Source organism: Aethina tumida, chromosome 2 (assembly GCF_024364675.1).
Source record: "Aethina tumida isolate Nest 87 chromosome 2, icAetTumi1.1, whole genome shotgun sequence".
Taxonomy (NCBI): Eukaryota; Metazoa; Arthropoda; class Insecta; order Coleoptera; family Nitidulidae; genus Aethina; species Aethina tumida.
Window position 1 is genome coordinate 582,132 of NC_065436.1, and position 14,309 is coordinate 596,440.

Genomic DNA, 14,309 nt, shown 5'->3' on the forward strand with positions numbered 1-14,309 from the left:
AGACGCGAATTGCAGAGGGCGCGAATTCCTGGAAACAATAATCATTTGAACTATTTGTTTATTTCTTGCTACTTGTTCTGAAACGGTAGTTGTAAAATTATTGTATTTAATTATTTAATATTATTTAATTAAATTATTACACATTTTAGTCACTGTATGAATTGTACGAATGCACACTAGACGCCAATTTGTTTTTTTTTTTTAATTTATGAGAATCACACGTGATCACCACCTGCATTTTTATTGGTTCAAAAAAAGACGCGTAACCTACAATGCAGTTTGTCTAAAAGAAGACGCGTCTGTCGTTTCTCTGCGGGTTTCTTAATTATTTTTATCGGGTACGGTGTGAAAGTGTGTCGTTTATTGTTTTACGTTACATTAGACCGATTTGTGGGATTCAAAGCAGCAGTCGGACGTAAATTTGTGGTAAGTTTTAATAATTTTATGTAGTTATTCACTTTTGTTCACTGTCAAATAAAAATATGACCTCTGATTATGTAGACGCTTAGGATATTATGTATGTTGTGCCTCAGTAAATCGTTTTCAGGATTGTTTAATCAGTATAATGTGATTGATGCTTTGTAACGTGGTAAAAATATTGATGGTTATGATTAACTTACCCAATATTTCAATAGGTTCTTATCAAACTCCATCGTTAAAGTCACACGAATCAAACTGATAAGACGAAAACGCGTTTAAATAATTAACACAACAGAAAAACCGATAAAACTAAGACGCGTCTTCCACGCTTCAACATTTTTTTGTTATTTTAGTTCGGTGGCGTCGCCGAAGCAAATTGCAGATGGCGCGTTATTCCTAGACGCGACAATCATTTCAACTATCTATAATAGTTCATTGCTACTTGTTTTGAAATATAATAGTAGTTGTAAATTGTTGTCGTGTAGTTTTTTCCCCTTTTATATTTAACAAATACACATTAATAAATCTTTTAATAAATAGTTTAATATCCGGTATTATTACCATATTATTACTAAGAGAGTCGAGGTCCATAAAACAGTTTATTGTTTATATTAATGCGAGCGTTGTTGTTTGTTTATACGTAGTGTTAAAATTTTACAACTCCCAGTAAATGTATTTCCATTCAAGAACAGTAAATTTGAATTGAAATCGGTAATAAACCGGAATGTCCGTCCGATTAATAACCTTTATTGCCCGCAGATGGTATTTATAGATATAAATGAACTTTCAGGTGATTGATGAAATAACAATCGAAGACGTAAACATTTTTATTTCGACGATACGATACGATATTCTTTTGTGATGTTATCGATGCCATAAACATCGGACGGACAGGGGAAAAGATTTTATTCGTGATATACTCATCGAAAATGGTCCATCAAATATTGATTAGGCGATCTTATTGTTTTTTCACCACTTTAAAACATTTACTCTGAATTAAGGTAACAACAAATGATCAAAAATGTTTCTTAGTGGAGTGGTCGTTATCAATATCTTTTTATCTTTTTCTGTCATCCTTGGAGAATTTTATTGTTTAGGAGTGGTACACTAACTTTATTGTTAATCTGAAAAGTCAAACACTTTTACATCAACCTATTAATACTAAGAATTAAATTAAAGCTTATTTTTTATAAATTTTAAAGGCGATTTTATGATGTTAACACTTACATTAAACTACTAATACTGCTGCACATAGAAAATTATTGTTTTTTTTTAAAAGTAACAAAAAGATTTCATTGTTATTAAATTTACGCATCGACAATTGTCCATAAAATTTTAATGCCCACTCTTGTTGTCTTATAATATTAGAAGTTTTATATTGCCCCATTAATATAGGAAGTAAATAAACTTTATAGTTTATGTTTTCCCATTTTGATGATCCATTTTATCTGAAATTTATTGTCGTGTTTATGCGAATAAATATATTTACGTTCATATTCGTATAGGTCAATTTCAGGCTAGAAATTGCTGTTGAAGTAGGAAACGAACCCAGTGTGTGTCTAAAATTAAAATACTAGATCTGGTTGAACTAGTTTGGTTTTTCGAGCTGCACTTCAGGCAATGATTGGTCGTATATGGCATTTATAAGAAACGTTTTAATTATGCAGTTCCTTGCACTGAATTATATAGTTTCCTACCGGATCAATAAAAACTAGTTCTCTAATTAAATACATAAATAATAATATATATAAAATGGGCGATTATAGTCGAGTTTGATCAAATGTGTTTTAGCATATCAGTAATTTCCATGCATGATTTACTTCGATTTAGTTATTGACAAGAAAATTGTACATGTTTACTTTTGCCCGGTAAATAAATACAATTTGAAGTAAAATAACGAATATGTAAACACAATGCGGCAATAAAGAAAATCAGTTTTACCGTTAGAGGCGACTAACTTATGCTTTTATTAGGACTTACGATTACATTCGTAAATAATTTCCTCCGCTCAGAATTTAATTTGCGATGCTTTATTTTGATGGTCCGCAGTAAAAGGTTGCATCGCGGATTATATTGCTTTTCCATTTTTATTGCAGATTGGAAATACTTTAGTGCCAATTTTATCCGCGGCAAGGTATGTAATCGTTTAATTGAATTGTTTTGCGCATAACAAATGCACCGTTCCGTCGAATATCTCAAATGATCGACTCATTTTTGATTAAAACAATGCGTTTTACAAGTTTCGCTTTATTTATCTGACACGTCCGAAGTTAAAATTGAGCAGAAGCCGTCGTGATGCGAGTTATCGGTTGCGGTTTACACGGTCACTTACGAAACTCTTCTAGATCGAGACGTGCTGTCGATCCGATTGAACTGGAAGCCGGACAAGGTTTCGTCTTGCGGCTATCGACGACGGACGGGGTGGATCGTATTTAATATTTGCGGCTTGATATCCTCATTAAGGAACGAGGGATGTGATACTTTGGTTAACTGAAAAAAGGACCGACTTTTTTTGGAACTAGTCAACAATTATTTTAGACTTCAGTGCGTAACACTCTCAGTCGTCTTCTTTGTCCTCCAACGTATGAGGAATGTTCATCTAAAATCAAAACTTAACTCAATAAGCCAAGTTGTGTCTGCAGAATTCGATTTTTTAGACTTTTTTACTGTTTTCAGTTCGTGCTTTTTCTAATAATTCTGAATATATTGTCAGTTTTATAAAGTCTTCGGTGATAAGCCTCGATTAAAACCCTAAAAACTATCAAATTTAGATGAAATGTGGTTATTAACTGAAGAGTTATGGAATATTAATATGTGCCATCACTTAAGCTAAATATTTGTAGAACCTATCTATGTTGCCTTACTTTTAAGTCCTTTCAATATTCAATTTTTCAACAGGATAATGTCGAACCTTATATTATGAGTGTCTTACTAACAGTTTAACATAAATTTAAGGCTCCAGATCTTCAGATTGTATACTGAATAATCACATTTGATCAATACCAAGACTAGTCAATGTGAATTGTAGTCTAAATTTTTAATTATTTGCTACTTACTGTCCATTAATCCAATTTATAGATCAAAAATCAATCAAATCTGACCACTGGACCTGTATGTTCTGTTTCCTGGGCATTGATATGTGCTGTTTCATTATATTTCTCAGTAAAGTAGTATCTAAAGATGATTGGATATGTCTTGTTTGGCCCAGTTTCCTGAAACTAATTTTTAATTTGCATGAACCATTCATATTTACATACGAATTTAAATTAAATTGATCAGATTTTTAATAAATTTGATGAAAGGAATGGATAATAATTTATCTTCTATGGTACGGTTTTAAATTAAGGCTTCTCCCACCGAAATAATTAAACATTGATCCGCATAACTGCAACACAAAGTTATGTAGGCAGTTGTCATGCGACGTGTTGTAGTATCAAGGCATTAATTTATTTAAAACAATCAACGACGATAATTTTTATCCACCAAATATGTAATTAATTTGTTTGTACAGTTTCGAGTCATTATTAAGGGATTTTAAACAGTCAACTCGGATCGATTTTCCGCCCTAATTACAGACACGGACCCCGATGTGGATAAATTTTAATGAACACTTAAAAACGAATACTCATTGTGTGCCATTAACGAGCCCTTTCAATTTTTCATCGGGCAACACACAACCAAAGCTGCGACCAATTGATGCAACGTACAAATTGGAATGTATCGGTTTTGTATCAATACTTCTTGTTATTCCCATTCGTACACATCGATACCGCGAGTCGTAAGATTGATTCGCCGATATCGGAACGGAGTTTGAAACGTTCTGATTTCGTGTCGATACAACGTCAGTGTCTTTGTCTGAAATTCAACACGGATGCGCCATATTAATTAGCAGTTAAAGCATTTTAACACGGGAAATCTGATAATAAAACGCTGTTAGATTTTTATGATCTGCGGCTCAGCTGACAATGGTTCTGAAGTTGATGGTCTTTTATGATATCGATGTGCGACCGGTTTGGTTGTTTGTTTATTTGCCCGGAGATTAATTGACTTATTTACTGCATCCTGAATATTATAAATTAATTCCTTTTTTCCTGCCATAATGCTAAAGCGTATTATTAAGCAGATTATTGGACGACCGGCACCAGTTTTGTGTGTTTAAGCGTTCCAAGGAAAGTGACGATTAAACGTGATTTAATATAATTTAATAATAATTCGTGTAATTGAAACTAATCTGGCTTAAGGAGAAGTAAAAAATTATAGCACAAAGTCTTCGTCGTCACAACCTCAATTATTCCGTTTTAATTCAGCCGGTCATAATGGTTGGATGGGTCGATTAAAAAAGGAGTAGGTTTAGGTAAAATTGGCACTTACGTGCGACTGGAACCTTCAGAAACATCACGTCAAACCGGGTTGGAGTGCTCTCAAGCAAAAAGAGCATGTTTATCCGGCAAATACTAATATTTGAGCCGTGTCAATAGAATGTCTGGCACATATTTCATCATCCGCCTTTAATCCGGCAAACTTCGACAAGATAATGTGATAGTATGCAGCGCGGCGAAAACGTGCGTCGGTCCCGGTCTCCGGTCGCATTATTAAATTCCACCAGGATGCCAATATCTTGACTGAGAAATAAATCAGATGAAATCTGTATGCAGGCGATATCGACACTGTGTATCTCGGATGTTTAAAGACTGAATAAATTATGTGCGGTGTGGAAATCTCACGTCACACCGAATAAACGAGTGCTAAACGTCCCGGCAGCGGGACGGGACTTCAATTTCAATCGGACGCCTTCGGGATAAGTCTTAGTTTAATTGACCGAAATCATTTTTTCTTTGTGTTTCATGTTTCCAGCACGTAAATCATGAGCCAACAAAAAAAAGGACTGGAGATACACGGTTGCATGATCAACGACGGTAGCACTAAAAAAAGTCCCATTCTAATAAGATCATAGAGTTGTTTGCCCAAAGGATAAGGCCCAAAAAAATAACGTGTAAAATATGGGTTAAGTTACCCATGAAAATTTGCTCAGGCTCCTAAATTCACAAGACCATTTTTTCATTCAATTAATTGTACATTTATTTTCCACTCCAAATATTTTATTTCTTATATATCTTTATCCTATAAAAAGGATTCTTAGAAATTTTTAATGAATTATTAATTATTTATATATAAGGTGCTTGTAAATTGTACACATTTCCTTCAAATTCAAAATTTTTCATATTTTTTAACCTTTGGTCCAATAATGTTTAAATTTGGTGGATATTATCATAAAATACATACTGTACATATTGTTACAATGGCGTAGATTTTGGGGGATTCCCCTTTTTTTCTCGTCCAATTTTCTACGTTATTGAATATTTTTTAAACCTGTTAAGTTACTCATATTCTTTACAAAATTTAGAAAAAAAGGTGCCCTTGATTAATTTTGGTTAACCCAGCCCTTTTTGTGATATTACAGTTTGAAGAAAAGAAAAGAAGTTCACACTGTTTCATATTTACTTAATTTTAAGAATAAATAATTTACATAGATCCGTCCTTTTAATTACATCCATAATTTCATAAATCAGCAAGCATTGTTCATTGTTGTATTGTAGATGTTCCAAAGTGTTTCGAATTTACATATCGTGTTCAACGGTATCTATAATTATTGACCATCTAATTAATTGTTGTATACTAGTTCGCAATTAAGAAGTAAATCAAGTCAATCTGGTACTCCAGTTCCCACCGAGTGTTGCGTTGTTGCGCAACCGCCATTCTGGTATTTAAATTATTAGTTTTGGCCGAAACCGAAAACAAAAAGGGTTACGGCCATTCTCAGCACCACTCTGCATGATTTATAATTCACGAGTCGCGGGTTGAACGGGCAGAAGCTATAATTTAACGATATTGTTTAATTACCACAGCCGAGACTGATTAATCAAATATCTGTTGAGTTATTGATAGATTTCGTTCGATTCGAGGCCAAAGGCACAAGCGACATGAGTATCCGGTGAAACTGGTCATTTTAACATAAAGCCGTTTCTCAGGTTTATTAAACCCGACCGGACCAGAAATAAATCAATTGAGAACCGTAAGCGGACCACCATATTCCGATGTTCTGACCGAACAACCGAATGTTTAAGTTAATATTTTAATAAAACCGGAGCCCGCTAAATAGGCATCAAAGATTCGGGACGCGACGCCCGGAAGGGTGAATATTTATCAAAGATTCCGTCTGCGAGTTCGGCAACTTCACTTTTGTGTATCTTATGAGTTGCTATCATTTACACTCCATATTTGGGATTATCTAAAGCGCGATCTGCAGCTTATCCCCGGGCCCTGAGGCTGCACGCCTGCATAATAAGCCCTTCCGTTACTCACTCCGTCTTTCACCCGTTTTTCCCTTTTTTCTGCTTATCCGATTACTATTTTAAATGGTTGTCTAGGCTGTTAAACTGTTTTTGAATCTTCCTCAATGGCCCACTTTAACCAACATTTTATATTTTTATGGAACTAAAATTCAATGATGGTCACAGATTAATATTTAAAGTTAATTAGGAATTATTTTTTTAAATTTATATTAAATATTTTAATTAGTCTTAATTTAAAATAAATATTTTATTACTTTTCGAATTTTAAATTATATATTTTAATTAAATATTTAATTATTTTCTTAATTTTGTATTAAATATTTTAATTATTCTTAATTTAATTTATATATTTTATTACTTTTCTAATTTTAAATTAAATAATTTAATTTTAAATTGAATATTTTATTTTTTTTTTTAATACCTTAGATATTTGTTTCATTTCTTTAAAGTAAAAATACTTAAAATTGCATATCCTTACATTATAAGATAATGAATTAATTGATTTTCTAGTTAATTATTAATAGTTTTTTGTACATCACGTTGCATCATTCATTTGAAAAACAACTTACTAATTACAGTACAAGTTCACGTTAAAAAAAAAAATAAAATATTTTCCGCAACACGATGATTAAAGTGATAGTTTGTTAATAGTCATCACTTGGAGCCTTCAATCCCGTCCAGTCCAGTTTTTACTCTTTCCATTAAATAATTGCATCCAATTTCCTATGAGAACCACCGTTCGAGAAGTGGACGTTGAAAAAAACCAACAATACCATTCATCAATTTTTCCCCAACACAGCACCGCATTAATAAATTTAATACAAAGGTATAATTAAACTTTTAAGAAATTTTAATTAACTCTCCTGTTGGAGATCACAGAAGTAAATTTATTCATAAAATATCGTAGATGATGTGTCGATTTCTTAATGGATTGACTGCGGGCCAGTCAACAATTAAACTAGAAATTAATGAGGTGCGTGTCATCCATTCGAAATATAATAGAAAAGGAATAATTGATTGTAAGTGCTGGTCGGTGTCATTTATAAGGATGAAACGACCGTTCGGATGGTTATCGGGGCATCTAAGCCGAATAAATTTTAAGAAAACGATTTTTCCCGAAATCCCAAACAAATGACCCGACTAATTAGCGGGTTTATTTCGGGTTTAATTATAACATTATGCCAAGAAAAATTTCTAAAACAAATAAATTCGTTCGTCCATAAAACGATCAGAGATATGCATCTTAAATCGTATCCAGAATATTCATAATATTTTTATTCGTCGAATAAAAGCTCCTATCTAAATAAAACAGTACATTATCTTCAACGTTTCCCTTTTCTTTTATGGTTCCAACCATCCATTCGATTCGTGTTCGAGGATGTGCAGCGGTTTATTATAATCTTAAAGTGCTTCACACATTGGAAATTTGCATCGTATAATTTGGTACTTTTATAAATTACTGTTTTATGTAGCAGGACAATTGTCGTTTATTAATATTAATTCCCGATCAAAGTTGGGGTCACTGTGCGTTGTTTCAACAAACAAGATAAAGATGTCCAGGAGAAACATGCCGATAATGGACAGAAATCTGCGGCAGCCAATAAAAACAGTGCATGTTGGCATAACTGTTAATTATGAGTAACAAATATTTGAAACGCATTTTCCGCGGCTCAACGTATTAGCAAACACTCTAGTTTATGACCCACTAAACGATAATGACCAACTCCTTATTCCGTTTTATGAGCAACAGCGTGCATTCAATTCAATGGCTCATAAAATATTACTTTGGAAACGTTTTTACAATGCGTTCGTTGGCACATCCAATTTTTGTTTGGTAGCAACTAATCAAGATAAAATTTTAAATACGGTGATACAATCTAAGAGCCTGAGAGCTACTTCAGCTGACCGTCGTCTTCCGACAGTGGATGAAGATCTCCGAAGATCTACATTCAAATATTGTTAGTCAAGGATCATAAACAAATCTATTGGTATCTGATTGATGTTCCTTTAGAACGACTCGTTAGGTTTGTATGATCAACAATAGATATTCCAATTAGATAAACCAACAAACACGCAGACACACATGACCAGTAAAAAAAGCCAATTATAAATAAATTCGTTTGCAGCCGGACTGGATTAAAGCCGAAACAGTATAAACAAGGGACCATTATATCATTCCCGAATTGGTACGAAAACATCTTATAAATGTCAATCAACGTTCGTATTGATAGCGGTGAATGGTGCGCCGCTTGAATAATAACGACAACTAATAATTAAGTCAAAACTGATTGACTGTTAATAATCGGCGTCATTTGCAGCAGTGCCGGTGCCGCAATTCGAAATGTTTGTGTTCCCAACTGCGAGCTTCCTCAATGGTAGACTTAAACGATACCAATTAGTCGGAAACAATACTGTGCTATTATGTAAATGTTTTAATGGACTTTAATTTGTTGTTTTCCTGGCAAAAATGTTCCATACACGGTTGTGTCATTACAGAACATTTTCAATTATCTATTCCACTTGAATTGGCTTCTGAAATAACCAAATTTTCAGAAATTTTCACTTTAATTTGAGGAACATTAAATAAACATTGGATTGAAATAATCCAATTAGTTGGAAAACGTTGAAAGTATTTATTTAGAATTTTTTATAATACCTTTAAAAATTTTGGTACATATCATTTTAGTTTAAAAATACGTATTAAAAATGAGGAATGTACTGAAGATTTAGTGGGCAAAGAGAGTAAAAAAAGTTGTTTCCGTTTATGGCAGTAATTAGTAGAGTGGTGTAATTAGCAGCATCTGTAAAGAAGTTATAAATCGCGGTATCATCTATTATAAGAAAACTTTCTAAGCGGCTTGTCACAAATAAAGAAAAATTATATTTGATTCCCTTTTCTTTTCGCGGCAATCCAGAGGCAAACCAAAAAAGAATGATTATCGACTAATTTACAAACTTTTCGAAGGTAGTAATCAAATTTACGTCTCGACTTTCATGAATAAGGCAAATCTAATATATGGAAGCCAATTTTTCATTTAGTTTTATCAGGACTTTTTGTATAGAGCCCGGAATTGAGAGACATAAAAATTACCATTAGCGGTATGATAAATTAGCGTTTGGCAGTTATCGTCATTTGTACCTTTCCACAAAAGACGCAAGAATCCAGGTTTTATTCTCTTTTTCCCTTAAATTGCATTCCACAATATATAGGGTTTCCCTAAAACAGAATTCTACCACAAATTTTCAAGGCAAAAATAGATTAAATTGTTTTATTTTTTTGTACAAAAGTTGACAATTACTGAAATACAGGGCATTACGTACAGTAAAAGACAGAAAAGTAAGAATGCTCCATATGTGGCGCCCTCTACATTATACATCAATTTGTTAACTGATTTGAATTTTTCACCACAAAAAAACCCTGTGTACCAAGTTTTGTAATGTTGACACGTTTCTATCAATAAAAAATGAAGAAAATTGAAAATAAATTATTAATTTTGGCACTCTGTATATCCATAATTATTAACTTTTATGCTAAGATAAAATAAAACAATATATTTTCACTTCAAGAATTAGTAATACACAGACTTTTTTAGATTTTTTAAATTCTTTAGATTTTTTAGATTCTTTAGATTCTTTAGATTCTTTAGATTCTTTAGATTCTTTAGATTCTTTAGATTCTTTAGATTTTTTAGATTCTTTAGATTCTTTAGATTCTTTAGATTTTTTAGATTCTTTAGATTCTTTAGATTCTTTAGATTCTTTAGATTCTTTAGATTCTTTAGATTCTTTAGATTCTTTAGATTCTTTAGATTCTTTAGATTCTTTAGATTCTTTAGATTCTTTAGATTCTTTAGATTCTGTAGATTCTTTAGATTCTTTAGATTCTTTAGATTCTTTAGATTCTTTAGATTCTTTAGATTCTTTAGATTCTTTAGATTCTTTAGATTCTTTAGATTCTTTAGATTCTTTAGATTCTTTAGATTCTTTAGATTCTTTAGATTCTTTAGATTCTTTAGATTCTTTAGATTCTGTAGATTCTTTAGATTCTTTAGATTCTTTAGATTCTTTAGATTCTTTAGATTCTTTAGATTCTTTAGATTCTTTAGATTCTTTAGATTCTTTAGATTCTTTAGATTCTTTAGATTCTGTAGATTCTTTAGATTCTTTAGATTCTTTAGATTCTTTAGATTCTTTAGATTCTTTAGATTCTTTAGATTCTTTAAATTCTTTAGATTCTTTAGATTGAATTCTATGGTGATCACTACATATAGGAATAAAGCTTCATTTAAGTCATTGATTTGCTCCTTAAGCTACGTTCTTCAAACAATTTTAAACAATGCATCAACTCCAACTCGTCTAATTGATAATTTGCTAAAGCAAAAATCTTTGGTCTATTACTCTAAATCAGTACTTGAAATGATTTCTGATCTGCCTCTGGATCTTGTACTATTTATCGTGACACTGAGTGTATAACGGAATCAATAGCAAAGTAGTTATTCCACCCTAATCAAAATAAACGTTATCAAACATTTGCGAAACAAATGCCACGTTCGGATCCATCCCGTTCTCCTGAGGGTGATAATTTGTCTCCCGCCAAATCGGAAAATAATCAAGCTCATTCCGGGCAGAAGCCACGAATGTGTCGAACGGCATTTCGAATGAATAATCGGAATTCGCGGTCGCCGAGATTGATCGCTCGTCTGTAACGACACCACGATCTGTGACTGTCACCAGCCCCTCATTGACTCTCGGCCGGGACGAAATTTTAAATTCTACGTTCCATCGGGGTCAAGTGGAACGGGTTACGAAATTACACGTGTAGGTAATTTTTGCTTTTCGGCCTGTGTCGGTTTCCCTTCATCTTGTGCACTAACGCTCATTAAAATATTAAATGATACGTAATTATTCAAAGTGCATACAAGTTGATTCAATAAAAAGGATATCGATCGATACTTTTTAATGGAAATTATTATTTCTACTTCAATTTGGTTTAAACCTTGACGTATAATTATGACATAAAACAGCATGAATACTAATTTAAAATATGTATAGTTAAAACTTGATTGCGAGAAGCTGAAGGGATCACGGCATCGTAACATGAGCATTATCATGGAAAAAACTTAATAATAATTATCGAATGAATTCATTATCCATCATCCACCATCCACCGGCAGATTAAATTCTATTTATAACGTTACGTAACCGCACAAAAGGCACAGCAAACCGCCTTGGGGAACACCTTTCCGTTCCACTTTCATTTCCCTGTTCGCATAACGCATTTGCGGATTCCCTCCTCCTTAGTTTTGTAAAAAATATAGTTTTCTCACGCGTTGCGTTGTTGGTTTTTCTTGCGGAGGAAGTAATTTGACCCAGGCAGGTATTCCGCTACTGTCCCATCCAAATAAATTATTACTAATAACCCTCAGGTCGCCTTACCAAAAGGGCCGCACCAATTTGGTTTAATACGACCGTAATTTGGACATTTTTTTTTACATTATTACGGTGCGTGTGAACGTGTGAGGTAAATAATATTTAATATTTAAAAATAATTTTCAGGCCTCGCATGTAAATCAATAAAAAAGAATTGGTGGTAATGATATGGTTGAGGTTGTAATTATTTTAAATCTGTGTACGTGTAAACAGGATAACGTTCAATTGAACCGTGGAATCACTTTGATTTCGATTCAGGTAATGTTTACCTTTCGATATGGACGAGACGAGGTTTTTATGGCAGCAATTAATATCTGGTTGTAGTGGTATAATTTAATAACTTTTCTAGAGCACATTTAAAGGCAGTTCATATTTTATATGGCCATATAAACATGGAGAGGAGAAAAAAGTTAGTGGCGGCCATAAATTGTAGCAGGTCGGTCGGTTGGCACACGAAGACAAGAGCTGGTGCTGCTGATTGCCGCCGATTGCTGCCCGATTATTACTGGTGTCGATAACGGTCGCGTCAATCGCAAATTTCCTATAATTCGGAAATTCGATAGTTGATTATATGGCATTAAACGGCGTAAAAATGTAAAACACCACACTCGTATTAAACCGGGATGTTTAGTATTTGCAGTAAACGACGGCAACGCGAACATGGCACCATCATGATGGTTATCTTGGCGATTAGCTCGACTCAAAGGGTAGTTATGGGCGGAAAATAATGCGCCTTTTCCGTCGTTTCCGAATATTGTGCTCTATAATCTTGTCGACGTGTTTATGCTGATGATTAATAAAACTAACGGTGCACTCTCTTTGTTTTTTCTTTCACAACTGCTTAATATGGCCTCAACAAACAGGATCACTTCATTCTTATTGCCCATTACGAATTATCTTGAATATTTATTAGATTATACAAATGTGAAAAGAAAGAAATAGTTAAAAATTATTCAAATTATTAGATTTATTCAAGAAATATTAGAAATATACATTTTTTGAGACCTTTTTTTGTCACATATCTTAGAAAATGAACAATATATGCTAAATTACCCATAATAACAAAAACATAAAAATGTCAATTTAAGAAAAAAAATATTAAATTATACATTTTTCAGTTATCAAAATATTTATCTTTGACAATTTATTACCATAAGATAATGTAGAACACAAGAAACAGTGAAAAAGGAAGATTATGCATAGAATTAGCTTATCTCAAGACTGTGTCAGATATTTTTTAATTTAAATTTCTCTATAAAAAATAGAAAGTTTTTAAAATATGGTGGAGGAACCGTTGGGGTGATTTAGGGTTCCTTTTCTTGGTATGGACCGATTCATGTATAGAGAAAGCATGAGTGATGTAAGAAAACAATTTGCCAACGATAATTTACCAGTTACATGGATTTTTTATGCCTAATGATCCAAAGTCTGTGTTCAAAATTTATTTAAAAGATACTTATGTAGAGATTCCAGACTCAAACTCCGGATATAAATCCAATTGAAAACTTGTAAAACAATTTGAAGTGTTGATTAAAACACTAAAAACCATCAAATTTATATGAATATTTGAAATTTCACAATTATAATCATTTTTAACAACAAAAGATACAGATTAACACAAATATTAACAACCACAATGACTTAAATATGTTTGTTAAGTTTCGTTTATGCAATTTATCAAAAAATAGCCAACTAAAATACCATCGTGGTTTTAATTAAATTATCGAGTTCCAAATGAAAAAGTTTATAATTGCAATCGGGTTATTAAAAACGGCGCCACTAAAATGAAACTTCGAAAATGGTTTATTGTGGAGGCACCTCAATACAAAGTATATTTATGACGGTTTATTTTTTCCACAGCCAGCCAAACGTAATAACATCAATTCGGCTGAAAAAAAACAACAAAATGCTGACGCCGAGTTTGAGAAATTAATTATACAACGATAAAATCAAATGCTGAGTCAAAATTCAAAACCAACATTTGGATTTATTCGCAGTAAAAGCGGCGATAAAATTCGGAAAAGTGCGCCCGAAGGCACAACTTCAATAACGGCGAAGATATTTGAAAATTTATTTTGCTGAATTTGGAAAATTTATTGTCCCATC

General features: G+C 32.7%; 1 long non-coding RNA gene across 1 annotated transcript in view; it reads left to right on the forward strand.

The window, feature by feature from the left end:
* The first annotated feature begins 345 nt into the window (after positions 1 to 345).
* The window catches only part of LOC126264587 (uncharacterized), an 85,745-nt gene continuing 71,781 nt past the window's right edge, over positions 346 to 14,309 (forward strand). Inside the window, exon 1 of the long non-coding RNA XR_007547267.1 lies at positions 346 to 426. This is a non-coding gene — a long non-coding RNA (uncharacterized LOC126264587). The remainder of the gene's footprint in view (positions 427 to 14,309) is intronic.